Source organism: Chlorocebus sabaeus, chromosome 12, assembly GCF_047675955.1.
Source record: "Chlorocebus sabaeus isolate Y175 chromosome 12, mChlSab1.0.hap1, whole genome shotgun sequence".
In the NCBI taxonomy this organism is placed as follows: domain Eukaryota; kingdom Metazoa; phylum Chordata; class Mammalia; order Primates; family Cercopithecidae; genus Chlorocebus; species Chlorocebus sabaeus.
The window spans coordinates 46,552,067-46,565,631 of record NC_132915.1 but is presented as its reverse complement, the minus strand read 5'-3'; the positions used below and the strand labels follow the sequence as shown (position 1 = coordinate 46,565,631).

General features: G+C 34.8%; 1 protein-coding gene across 6 annotated transcripts in view; it reads right to left on the bottom strand.

The window, feature by feature from the left end:
- CNTLN (centlein) overlaps nucleotides 1-13,565 on the bottom strand; it is a 366,668-nt gene that overhangs the window by 273,738 nt on the left and 79,365 nt on the right. The gene's annotated exons all lie outside the window — the stretch shown is intronic.

The following is a 13,565-nucleotide window of genomic DNA, read 5'->3' as shown; positions in this document are numbered from 1 at the left end:
TCAGAAACCATATGGCAAGTGACAGCAACTCACAACTGCTGAAAACTAAGACAACTTCATACTAAAAGAACAGTTTCATTTCCAGATTTAGATATATGATAAAAATTACACAAAATATGGTTTAACCTTGATTGCAATTACCATAATGTCATTGCTTTGAAAATAATTAAAATTAAGTAAACATGTTCTTGTTAATTTAAGCTTTCATATACACAATTATAAAAATTTACCATTTTTTAAGTAAGAGTCTCAAAAGAGAGATTGACAGAGATTTACTTATAGTTGATATCCTATAACTAGAATTTTTTTATTTCTGACACCTTCCTATACATTTCTAGTCTCTGAGACTACTATTAACTAAACTAAATGGTAGTTGTACACTCAAAGCATAGTTCTCTGGGAAACAGAAAATCACAATACTTGTAAAGAATGACTATATTCTAAAACAAATATAGCTTTTAAACAAATACAGCTTTACAAAGGAAAAGGAGGAAAAGGGAAAGGAAGGAACAAAGGTCTGAAGAGACTGTATAATCAGGCTGACACCAGTCAATTTATACCATAAATAAGGGGAAATTTATTGGACACTGACTTACATTTTTTGAAAAGGTCACAAATAAAATATATGGTATTCATAGAAAAACATAAAAAATTAAACAGACAAATTTGTATCTCTGAGAATCACAAATTAAACAAAAATAGAAAACTATAAATGGGGATGAAGCTACTGTTTGCTGTCCCCTAGATTCAGATGCAGGCTGAGGTGCAAAGGAGCTTGACTTCTGGAGTTAATAGGGAATAAGAGTGCCTTACCCAGTATGCAGAAGCACAACCAGGCTCATTGTGTGGGACTGGAATGCTAACTCATGAAGTGAAGCTGGAAAAATGCTTCCACCCATCCTTGCCTAGAACCAAGGCTTATATTAGAGTCTAGAAAGGCAAAAGTTTATAGACGTAGCTCCCCATTCAAGACTTGAGCCAGAACACCCTGCAGCTGAGGCTAGGTATAGCAAAACCTCTATAAAACCTATTTCAGGGAAGAGACTTGGGTGAGATTGACAATTTAAAGGCAACTATAAAATTTCTAGAAAAAAAAAAAGATAGGCATTAGATAAGCACCTGGTGGTGGAGAAAGAGGAGGAAGTAAACAGTAACAATAACAGCAACCTTCCCTCTTCAGATATGACCCCAAACAAAAAAATTCAAAATACATGAACCCACATACACTGACATACTAAGTTCAAGTCAAAAGATGCAATCCTCTAGTAAAAATAAAAATAATCAACTACAATGAAAAAGACTAAAATAAGTAAGTTAAAGGTCCATAAAGACAAAAGAATAACTAATGTTAAAAGTAAAGATGAGAGCTGAAACACGATCAGGTAGATGTAAAGAAGCGATTAAAATCTTGAAGATAAAAAATTATAATCACTGAAGTAAAAAACAACTAAATGGACTAAGCTCAAAACTAGACACAAAAAGAGATTAGTGAAATGAGGGATAGTAATAAGGGATTCATCCAGAACACTACACAGGAAAATAGTGAGATTAAAAACATGAAAACACAGTTGAGACATAAGTTTCTCTGGGAAACTCTAACATATGCCTAAAACATTCCAGAAGTAATAACTATGGGATGAAAAATAAAGCAGTATTTCAGGAGGTAACTGCTGAGAATATTTTAGAATTAAATAAAGTTCTCAGATTGAAGGAATACCTAGCAGAATACATAAAAGAAAGCCACATCTAACACATTAATCCATCATTCATTCAAGTATTTACTGCGCATTTATTACATGATAGCCTTTGGACTAGGGACTAGAGATATTGGAGGAAACAAAATAAACCAAGTTGCTGCCTTCATGGAATTAACATTTTAGTACATAGATAATGAAGATAAATAATACATACTATGTCAAATTGCTATCAGTATAATAAGGACAATAAATTAGGGTAACAAAGAAAGGAATGCCCAGTCCTAGAGAAGTTGGGAGAGAAACAAAGGTTGTTGTTATTTTACATAGGACAGTTAACAAATAACTCTCCTTAAAGGTAATATTATATTTGAGAAGAGATCTAAAGGAAGGAAGGAAGAGTCATGAAGACCCCAGGGAAGAGTTTTCCAAGTCAAGTCACGGAACTAGTAGCAAGAGCAAAGACACAAGAGCAAGGGCAATTGGTATATTCAAAGAACAGCACAGAAGTGCATACATTTATAGTAAAGTGGATAAGGAAATGGTAGCTAAGAACAGAGAAATCACTGGGGATACAATAATATATGGCCTTCTAGGCCCTGTGAAATTTGGATCTGAAGTGAAATGGGAAAGCAATGAGCAGAAAAATAACATGTAACATTCTAAAAGTATCAGTGGCTGGTGGGTTGAGGACAGACATTAAGGGTCAAGGGAGAAAGCAAAAAGACAAGTGAGAAAGCACATGAAACAGCCAGGTAAAAAAGAAAGGTGAATTGTACAAGATAGGCAGATGCAGTGGTATTGGGAAGTGATTAAATTTTGGATATTTTAAAGATAGAGCTAACAGGATTTCTTGATAGAAAAGTCAGGAATGTCTCCAAAGCTTTTGCCTACACAACTGGAAGAACAGAGTAGACATTATTTGAGACACAGAGAAGAAGTTTGGTGGACACAAGGATTTCAAATGTGGACATACTAAGTTTGAGATGCCTAATCAACATCCAAGAGAAGTAGGCAGTTGGATTAAAAAGTCTGGAATCAGTAAAAAAGTTAAGGCTGGAGATACAACTTTAGGAGTCATCCAAATACAGTAGTTCCCCCTTACCCTCAGTTTCACTTTCCATGGCTTCAGTTACCAGCAGTCAACTGTGATCCAAAAATATTAAATCAGAAGTTCAAGAAATAAACAATCCACAAGCGTTAAATTGCAGTGTTATTCTAAATACATGAAAAAACTTGCACCGTGCAACTCCCAACTCACGTAGGACGTGAATCATCTCTTTGTCGGAAGTATCCATGCTATAAACACTACCTGTCTATTACTGTGTAGGATAAAACATAGTGTACTTAGGATTCAGTGCTATCCATGGTTTCAGGTATCCACTGGGAGGCTTGGAATATATCCCCCATGGATAAGGCAGACTACTGTATTTTTAAGACCATAAGGGTAGACAGGTTCGCCTATGCAGTGATTTTGCATAAAGAAGTACGAGGATTGAGTCCTGGAGCATTTCAACATTTATAGATTAGTAAAATAAGGAAAAAACATCACATGATACTAAGAAGGACAAGCCAGTAATTTAAGAGGAGAATCAAGAGAAAGAGCTAAGCGAATAGAATTTAGTAGAAAGAAATGATCAAGTACATCAAATGCTGCCAACACACTAAAGACGGTAAAGACTGAGGAATGACTGCTGGATTTAGCAATATTAACGTATTAGTCTGTTTTCACACTGCTGATAAAGACATATCCGAGACTGGGAAGAAGAAGAGGTTTAACTGGACTTACAGTTCGACATGGCTGGGGAGGCCTCAGAATCATGGCGGAAGGTGAAAGGTACTTCTTACACATGGAGCGCCAAGAGAAAATGAGGAAGATGCAAAAGCAGAAACCCCTGATAAAACCATCAGATCTCAAGGCCTTGCTTTCATATACCATTATATTCACTACCATGAGAACAGTATGGGGGAAACCACCCCCATGGTTCAAATTGTCACCCACTAGGTCCTTTCCATAACACATTGGGAATTATGGGACTACAACTGAAGATGAGATTTGGGTGGGGACACAGAGCCTAACCATATCAATTAAGGTCAGTAGTGATATCTTGATGAGAACTATTTTAGGAGGATGGTGATTACAAAGCCTAATTAGGGTGAGTTCAAGTGAGAAAGAAAAACACAGAAATACTGAAAAGTACTCTTCAGGGGAATTTTGCACAGAAAGGAGCAGAGAAATGGCAAAATAGTTCAAGGGAAATATGAGATCACAAGAGTTTTTTTTGTTTTTTAACATGGGAAAGAAGACAGCCTGTGTGTATGCTGGCAGGAATGATCCAGGGCAGTGAGAGACACTGATGATGCAGGAGAAAAGAGAACTGCAGTCCAACACCTTTGAATCCTTGAGGCTTGAAGCGTACATATAGTTTGTTTGGCCTTTGGTAAATATAAACAGTTCTTCCAAAGAAATAAAAAGAGAGAATATGAGAACAGATTCAGATATGTTGGTAGATACAGTTATGGAAGGAATAACAAGCTCCCTTCTAAGAGTTTCCACTTTCTCAATGGTATATGAAAGCAAAGGTATCCAACAGCTGAAAGTAAGAATGGGAAAAGAAGTGTTGGAAGTTGATAAGAGAGGAAACAAAACATTATAGGATGCTGAGATAGTAAGTGGGCCAGGAAAAAATAGGATGATGACCAGGCAGTACTGAGGACCACTTAAAATTAGTGGTCATAAATTTATACAAGATCATTGTCATCATGGTTCAGGGTCTTTCTCAAGACAAGTTTAGCCTTTTGGATGTAGGCACACAAAGGGTGGACAACTGGAATAAACCACACTGGAAATTTTGCAAACACGTATATCATGATGATTTATTTTTACCATTTGTACTTTATCTTGATTATTTTGTTTTCTACTTACCATACATTAATAGCACATTTAACACATAATTGCAATCCATTGTATACAACTAGGCCTTCTTTTGTTTCTTATATTAATAATAAAATACACTATACTTTCAGAAATTGATGAATTTCTGCCCCTTTTTATTTTATGTTTTGGCATTGCCTGTCAATGTATCTGCCATTTTATATTTTAGTGTTTTTATTGATTTACACAACTATTTTATGTTTAAAATACATGCACTTTACCTATAATTTGTCACTAATATATTATCTCAAATTACCACTTGAATGTTTAACTTCCCATTATAAAATCAGAAGTACTGCAAAAGAATACTAAATCTATTAGAAGTATATACATCAGGAGGAAAATAAGCAGATCCCAAAAGGTAGGGCACGATAGGGTTTACCCAGGGACAAAGATGACCTAGATCATGAAAGTCAAAGCATTAACTACAGTCAGATACTTCCTCTGTAAGTTCTTTTCTGGATATACCATGAATCTATTTTTAACTGTCCAGGAATTAGTTTAATTTATAGGGTTACAAAGGAATATAAATCATTCCATATAAAGATATATGCACCCATATATTCACTGCAGCACTATTTACAATAGCAAAGACATGGAATCAACATAAATGGCCATCAATGATGGAATGGATAAAGAAAATGTGGTACATATACACCATGGAATACTACAAAGCCATAAAAAAGAACAAGTTCATGTCCTTTGCAGGGACACGGATGAAGCTGAGGGTAATTACCCTCAGAAAACTAATGCAGGTAGAGAAAACCAGATACTGCATGTGCAACATGTTCTTGCCTATAAGAGGGAGCTAAATGATGAGAACACATGGCCACACAGAGTGGAACAACACACAATGGGTCCTATCAGAGAGTGGAGGGTGGGAAAAGGTAGAAGATCAGGAAAAATAACTAATGGGTACTAGGCTTAATATCTGGGTGATAAGATAATTTGTAAAACAAACTCCCATGACACAAGTTTACCTTTAAAGTTTACCTAAAAAACATTTAACTATATTACAAACCTGCACATGTACCCCTAAACTTAAATGTTTAAAAAAAAACTGTACGGTTAGTCTTTATAATCCCCTCTTCTATAATAAGCTTAAGATCCCCACTAGTATCCAAATAAATTCTGGTGGTCCTTTTAAATGAGATATGGATAATACTAGATTATGTGCCACCAAATCCAAACAAAAGCATTAATACAGTTTCCAAATGAGCTTGATACTAGGCTAATTATCTCCTATGACACAGTATGTACACATACTCACAGTCTAGTGGTTAGGTTGCCAGAGCACTAGCATCATCATCACCTAGGTTAGAAATGCATGTTCTCCAGTCCAATCCAGATGCATTGAGTCAATAACTCTAAGAGTGGGGGCCCAGCAATCTGTGTTTAACAAGGTGCTGTGGACTGAAGGTTTGTGTCTCCTCAAAATTCATACACTGAGGCCCTAATAACCAATGTGACAGTATTTGGAGGCAGGGCCTGTGAAAGGCACTTAGGGTCATGAGGATTACTCCTTCATGAATGGGAGTAGCACCTTAATGAGAGGGAACACTAGAGAGAGGATCTCTCTCTGTCATTGAGGATACAACAAAAAGGCAGCCATCTGCAAAGAGCCCTCACTAGAAACCACATTGGCTGGCACTTTAATTTTGTACTTCCCAGCCCCTGGAACCATGAGGATAAATGTTTGTTATTTAAGCCACCCAGGATTCTGTTTCAGCAGCCAGAACTGACTAAGACACAATATCTCAAGCAATTCTGATGCACACTAAAGTGTGAGAGTCACCAAAATAACAATAACATACTTCTCAATAGATTAATCTGAATGACATAATATTGAAAAATGGGTCATAAAGTGTCATATAAAATAAAAACTTCAAAAAATATACCTGAATGCTATATAACTAAAAACCTTCAAAATTGACTAATATGTTATACTTTTGAAATTGAAAGATAATCACAACTCAAAATATGGCAATTTGTCTAGCAGCTCCTCCTGGTGGTAAGAGATGTCTAACATTTTCATAACACGAAAATGCTCCCAAGATAAAATGGCCTGTAACAGAAATACAATATTTTCTACTTGAAAAAATAAGATTTTTAAATATTGTTTCAAGTTTATGTCACCAACCAATCTGGTCAATTCAATTAATACATGTACTTCTATGTACTTACAAGACATTAAAAAAAAAAGGTTCCTTAAAAAAAAAAAAAAAGACACTGCCAGAAGCTGATGATGATCAATGACTGAGACAAACTCCTGTTTAGCTAATTAGAACCACTGATGTGCAATAATGATGTGAGCGAAGAATATCTGCAGATTTCTTCAGGATGAAAAATGAAGTGAAGAGAGGCTGTCAAATCTGTACAAGTTTTAAGCACCAATCATTTTTCCCAAGAGTACTTCCCATTTAAACATTTAACAATGCTGTACTTAGCCACATGAATTACCACGCTAACTTTCTGCTAACTTTTCTAAACTCAAAAATCTGAGAAATTATTTTAAATCATTAAGAAACAAAATTTTATTATGTTATAGACCATACCATATATTATACACTACAACAGGATCATATTTTCTGGGTTTGAGCCCACTTTTAATGAGATGTCAAAATGAAATATTAGAGTCTAAAAAAACATTTAACTATAAATGAGGTAGTGATATTGGTCTGAATTTATAAACAAAATAAAAAGGCAAAACTTACTGAAGTTGGTTTTTTTTATTTACAGATATAAATAATGCACAAAATAAAGCTATTTATTGGACTAACGTTTTCTTTCATTTGAGTAGATAATCTATTAAAATGCAGATTTTATACCTATTAATGGCTTGCAATTTAAACAATTCCCAATTTCTAGTAAACATTAAGATTCTAAAACAGTAAGCCTTAATAATAGAAGTTTAGAGAAATCAAAGTTATGCCATCATCAAATTATTTATCCATTTATTCATGAACTATTTTATAAGTATTTTCTTATTATGAATATGCATAGTGAATTACTGGAATGGCATCTATAAACAATATACCAATAATAAAACTTGAAAAAGAGGTTGCAAATATATTGTACAAACACATTTTACTCCACAGTAAAAGCAACTATTTAAAAAAAGAAAACTTTAATATGTGAAATAAAAATAATTCAACAGATCCTAATTCATATAAAAACTTTGATATAAAATGTTTTAAAGGCTCAAGTATAGTTAATATAACTACTTTGCTTTTATAGAAAACTGAGTTTTTATTGTATAATCCAGAATTTAGAAGTATTTTAATTTCCAGTATAAAATACATGTTTAAAATTATTTTTGAAAGCCAAAACTTGTGGTGGAGAAGTCGGCAAATGACAAATGATTGACATTTTTTTTCTTATTCAATCAGACTACAGTGCAGAAGATCATCAGGCTAAGATGTGAGTCTGAATCTGTAAATTATGGAGTACGGATGAACTCTTTAAACGAAGAAGCAACAATTCAATAGAACACATCTGTTTATATTAAATATATTACTAAATAAAATGAGATACTCTATACATAATCAGATGCTCATTCAACGCCATTTCTAAATATACAAAGCTGAAACTCAAAACAAAACCTTTTTTTGTTTTATAGTTAGAAATTAAGTGACTATTTCCTGATTTTCTTATATTTTGTCTCTTTTAACTACTTGTCCAGATATTTCTGCATATGTTCAATATTCATTATGTAAAACAACATAAAAGAGTTGGAAAAGATTGTGTATTTTATGCCTTTTATAATTGTGCAAATATTTTTCACCCAGAATCTAGAAGTTTTTTCCAGTGTTGGAAAATATCAGCACTTCGGAACAGACTGTTTTAACATCTGCACATCACCAGGGTTGCCCCCAAGGATTTTTAAATGATGCCTGCCTGTGCTGAATAAAGTGCTAACTTGCACCTTGCATTTCAAACTGTGTCCTGAGCAGCCATCCAGTTGGTACAACACCAGCTGAATTCCCACAGGCCACTGTTCACTCAGGCTTGACTACAATTATCATGTCAATATTTCGTGCTCCGATATGCAGATATGCACACATGCAAGCTGCATAATACTTTCTTCTCCATGGAATGTTGAGTTATATTCAATGTTCTGGGAATTTTTAAGAAAACAGAAATAAACTCTCACCAAATAAAGGTGATCATAATTATTTTACCTTAAAAACAAAAGCTATGTTTCTGTACCACCTTCTGCCACGTGTATAAAAATTAATTTTTTAAAGTAATTAGTCCTCACTATAATCTCACAATTATTTAATTTTAAAATCTTTTAAAAAGTTAAAAGACTATTTGGTTAAGCTTCCTGCATCTATTGTAAAAGTTTGAATGTGTTTCTTCACGCTTTATTGCAAGTACTCTCACCTTGAACATTAGAGTGGTTCCAATTAAACACCTTTCAATTAGTTCCCATGACCATCCATCCACATCCCTGCCTAGGCATTCATGGCTGTTGCAACAGGAAAAGTGCTCAGCAAAAATATATTTATGCCCTGGGTGGAACTGCCTGGCAGCATTGCTACCAGATGGCATAATTCTGGCAGCTACACTTCTGGGGTCTCCAAACAGCCATGCTACTACCATGCTCCAAAGTGCAACCCCTTTGTAGGCTGTGTTGGCTTAATACACATGGGACAGTGTACAACCCTATAGCAGCTGTGTAACCCATGTGCCTTGGAGTGGAAAGGAGCAGAAGGGAGGTGGTGGTCCCAGGGGTGAGAGAATATAACATAACCTTATAGAAACAGTCTCCTTATCAAACATGTAAACTTTAACTCTAAAAACAGGAAAAAAAATAAGATAATCTCTCATTTACTATGAAATTAAATCTTTGAACACTGTATATCAAAGATATAACACATATATCCTTGATAAACATATCAATAAAATCTTAATAAACACGCCAATAAAAACATGTCAATAAAATCTAAAAATCATCTTGTCTTTATTCCCTTTTACCATTCTAACTTTCTACAATTGAGTTTTCATTACCAGACACAAGGAGGAGGAGAAGAACTGAAAATAGGAAAGTGAGCACAAGAAAAAAGTATTAAGAAGTCTACAAAAAAGTACAGAATATTAAAAAGAAAGCAAACCATGTCTTCAAAATTTATACAAAGATGTAGTGTTTCGAAGTAAACACAAATAGAAAGACAAAGGAATTTATGCATATGCTTCATTTGAAATATGTACGTTTGAAAAACAAAAAATATTATCATTGGTAAGCCATGAATATCTTTCATTTGAAATTTTGATATATTTCTGGATTTGAGTTTTTAGATACAAGTATATTACACATTATTTTTAGGATTAGTAAACTGCAAATATGATATAATATTAAAGAATAATACTGAGAGTTACTCTTAGAAGACTAATACATAGAAGATACAAATTGATTTTTCACAAGACTACAAAACAAACCAAAAAAGAAACAAACTGTAACATGAGATAGGAATGATAATAATGCACTTACTATGTGCTAATAATCTTGGTATTCATTAACTCAAAACAACTCTACACTTATTTATATCTTATAAAAAAGAACACTAAGGCATCGAAGAGTGAGTATTTTTTCCCACGTCACAGAACAAGCAAGCCAGGATTACAAATCCAGTTGCCTGACTCAATAGCTTGTGTTCTTAACCACTAATTATTAAAAATAACTTCTTTCCAAATGTTAGAGTTAAGTATTAAGCAAGTTACAATGAAAGATGTACAAATTTTCTCTAGTAATCTTTAAAACTGTTAAATATTGGATCTTGGGTTTCTCCATCCATAAAGATGGAAAAATATTTACTTTTCAAATTTAGATTATCTTCTGTAAAATCTCATTATTTTGCCTAAGGTGAATATCAAAATTGCCTATGAATATGTTTTAAAATGCAGATACCTCAATCTCATCCTAAACCTTGGTGAACCACATTCTTATAGATGTCATGGGTGAATTATAGTTATAGCTCAAGAATCTCTCAAATGAGTAGGAGTAGCTATACTCACACAAAACAGATTTCAAGACAAAAACTATAAAAAGAGACAAAGAAGCTCATTATACAATGAGAAAGGGGTCAATCTGGCGAGAGACTATAACAATTATATATGTACCCAACACTGGAAAACCCAAACATATAGATAAAATATTATTAGAGCTAAAAAACAAGACCCCAATACAAGAATAGCTGGAGGCTTCAACATCGCACTTCCAGCATTAGACAGAATCATCTAGACAGAAAATCAACAAAGAAACATTGGACTTCATCTGCACTACAGAATGAATAGATCTAATAGGTAGTTAGAGAAGATTTCATCCAACTAGTCCAGAATACACATTCTTTTCTTCTCCTCAGCACATGGATCATTATCAAGAATAGACCATACGTGACTCAATAAAAAAGTTTTAAAAATTCAAACAGATTGAAATTATATCAAGTATCTTCTCTGACTACAATGGAATAAAACTAGAAATCAGTAACAGGAGGAATTTTGGAATCTCTAAAAACACATGAAAATTAAACAATACGCTCTTGAATGACAAAGAAGAAATTAAGAAGGAAACTGAAAATTTTCTTGAAATAAATAATAATGTAAACACAACATAATAAACCTACAGCAAAAGTAGTACTAACAGGAAAGTTTATAGTTATAAGCGCCTACATCAAAAAAGTAGGAAAACTTCAAATAAATAACCATTGATCTTAAAGAACTAGAAAAGGACAAACAAAACACAAAATTAGAAGAGAAATAATAAAAAACAGAGCATAAATTAGTGAAACTGAAACAAACAAAGAACAATGCAAGAAAAAGATGGTTTTTGAAAAGATACATAAAATCGACAAATCTGTAGCCAGACTAACAAGAAAAGAGAGACGACACAAATAAATAAAATCAAAGGTGAAAAAGGAGACATTACAACCAATACTACAGAAATTCAAAGGATTATTAGCAGCCACTATGAGCAACTATATGCCAATAAATTGGAAAATCTAGAACAAATAGATGAATTCCTTGACACATACAACCTACCAAAATTGAATCATAAAGAAATCCAAAACCTGAACAGACCAATAGTAAGTAGTGAGATCGAAGCCATAACAAAAAATGTCTTGCAGCACATGAGCCTGGGACTCAATGGCTTCAATGCTGAATTCTAGCAAACATTTAAAGAACTAATACCAATCATATTTAAAGTATTTTGAAAAACAGAGAAGGAGGGAATACTTCCAAATTCATTCAACAAGGCTAGTCTTACTCTGATACCAAAACCAGACAAAGACACATCAAATAAAGGAAACCACTGGCCAATATCCCTGATGAACACTGATGCAAAAATCCTCAACAAAATACTACCAAACCAAATTCAACAACACATGAAAAAGGTCATTCATTATGACCCAGTGGGATTTATCCTGGGGAAGCAAGGATAGTTCAACATACGCAAATCAGTCAATGGGATATATCATGTCAACAGAATAAAGCACAAAAACCACATGATCATTTTAACTGATGGAGAAAAAGCATTTCATAAAATTGAACATTGTTTCAGGATAAAAACCCTCAAAAAACTGGGTATAAAAGAAACACACCTCAACACAATAAAAACTATAAATGACAAGCCAAAAGCTAGTATTAATATTGAACGTGGAAAAACTGTAAGTCTTTCCTCTAAGATATGGAACATGACAAGGATGCCCACTTTCACCACTGTTATTCAACACAGTATTGGAAGTCCTAGCTAGAGCAATCAGACAAGACAAAGAAATAGAGCGCATCCAAACTGGAAAGAAAGAGGTCAAATCATCCTTGTTTGGAGAAAGTATCATCTTATATTTGGAAAAACCTAAAGACTCCACAAGAAAATTATTAGAACTGATAAATTCAGTAAAGTTGCATGATACAAAGTCAACATACAAGGGAAGGACCAAGATAGCCAAATAGGAACAGATCTGGTCTGCAGCTCCCAGCAAGACCAGAGAAGAAGGTGGGCAATTTCTGCATTTCCAACTGAGAGACCCAGTTCATCTCATTGGGACTGGTTAGGCAGTAGATACAAAGCACGGAGAGTGAGCAGAAGCAGGGTGGGGTACGGCTTCACCCGGGAGGGGCAAGGAGCTGGGGGACCTCCCTCCCCCAGCCAAGGGAAGCCATAAGGGACTGTGCTACTGGGCCCAGGTACTACAATTTTCCCACAGTTTTTGCAATCCGCACAACAGAAGATTCCCTCCTATGCCTACAACACCAGGGACCTGGGTCTCAAGCACAAAACTGAGCAGCTGTTTGGGCAGACACCGAGCTAGCTGCAGGAGTTTTTTCATTCCCCAGTGGCACCTGCAACCCCAGTGAGACAAAACGGTTCACTCCCGTGGCAAGGGGTGTTCTGTGCGGGAAACGCACGAGGGAAAAAGAAAAGGCACACACACAATACCTTTAAGGGTAAACAAGCTTTATCCCACATAAATGGCAATGCACACATAACAAGCAAATGATATAATAAGCAAATTGATATAATAAGCAAATTGATATAATAAGCAAACTGCAGTGGAAACAGGAGAAGGGAAAATAGATAGATACATTTATACTCACCAGACTATGGAGGATTCACCATCAGACTAGGAAGCAACAGCCTGGGCTCCAGAGTCAGACACTGCACTCACCAGACTATGCAGGATTCAGCACCAGATTGGGAAGCAACAGCCTGGGCTCCCCAGTCCACCACTCACGAGTGCACAGACAAGGAGAGGTCTCATGAGGCTTCGGCACAGTCTGGGACCCTAGCTCTTTTTGTAATAAGCTGTTCGGTATGAGGCCCAGTCACGAGAACCCTTTGCAACTGGGCTCGAGGAATACTAAAGGTCAACTTGTTTTTACTACTGTATATTGTTTTTCAATAACTAACATATAGGAATAGATTGAAATAGAGA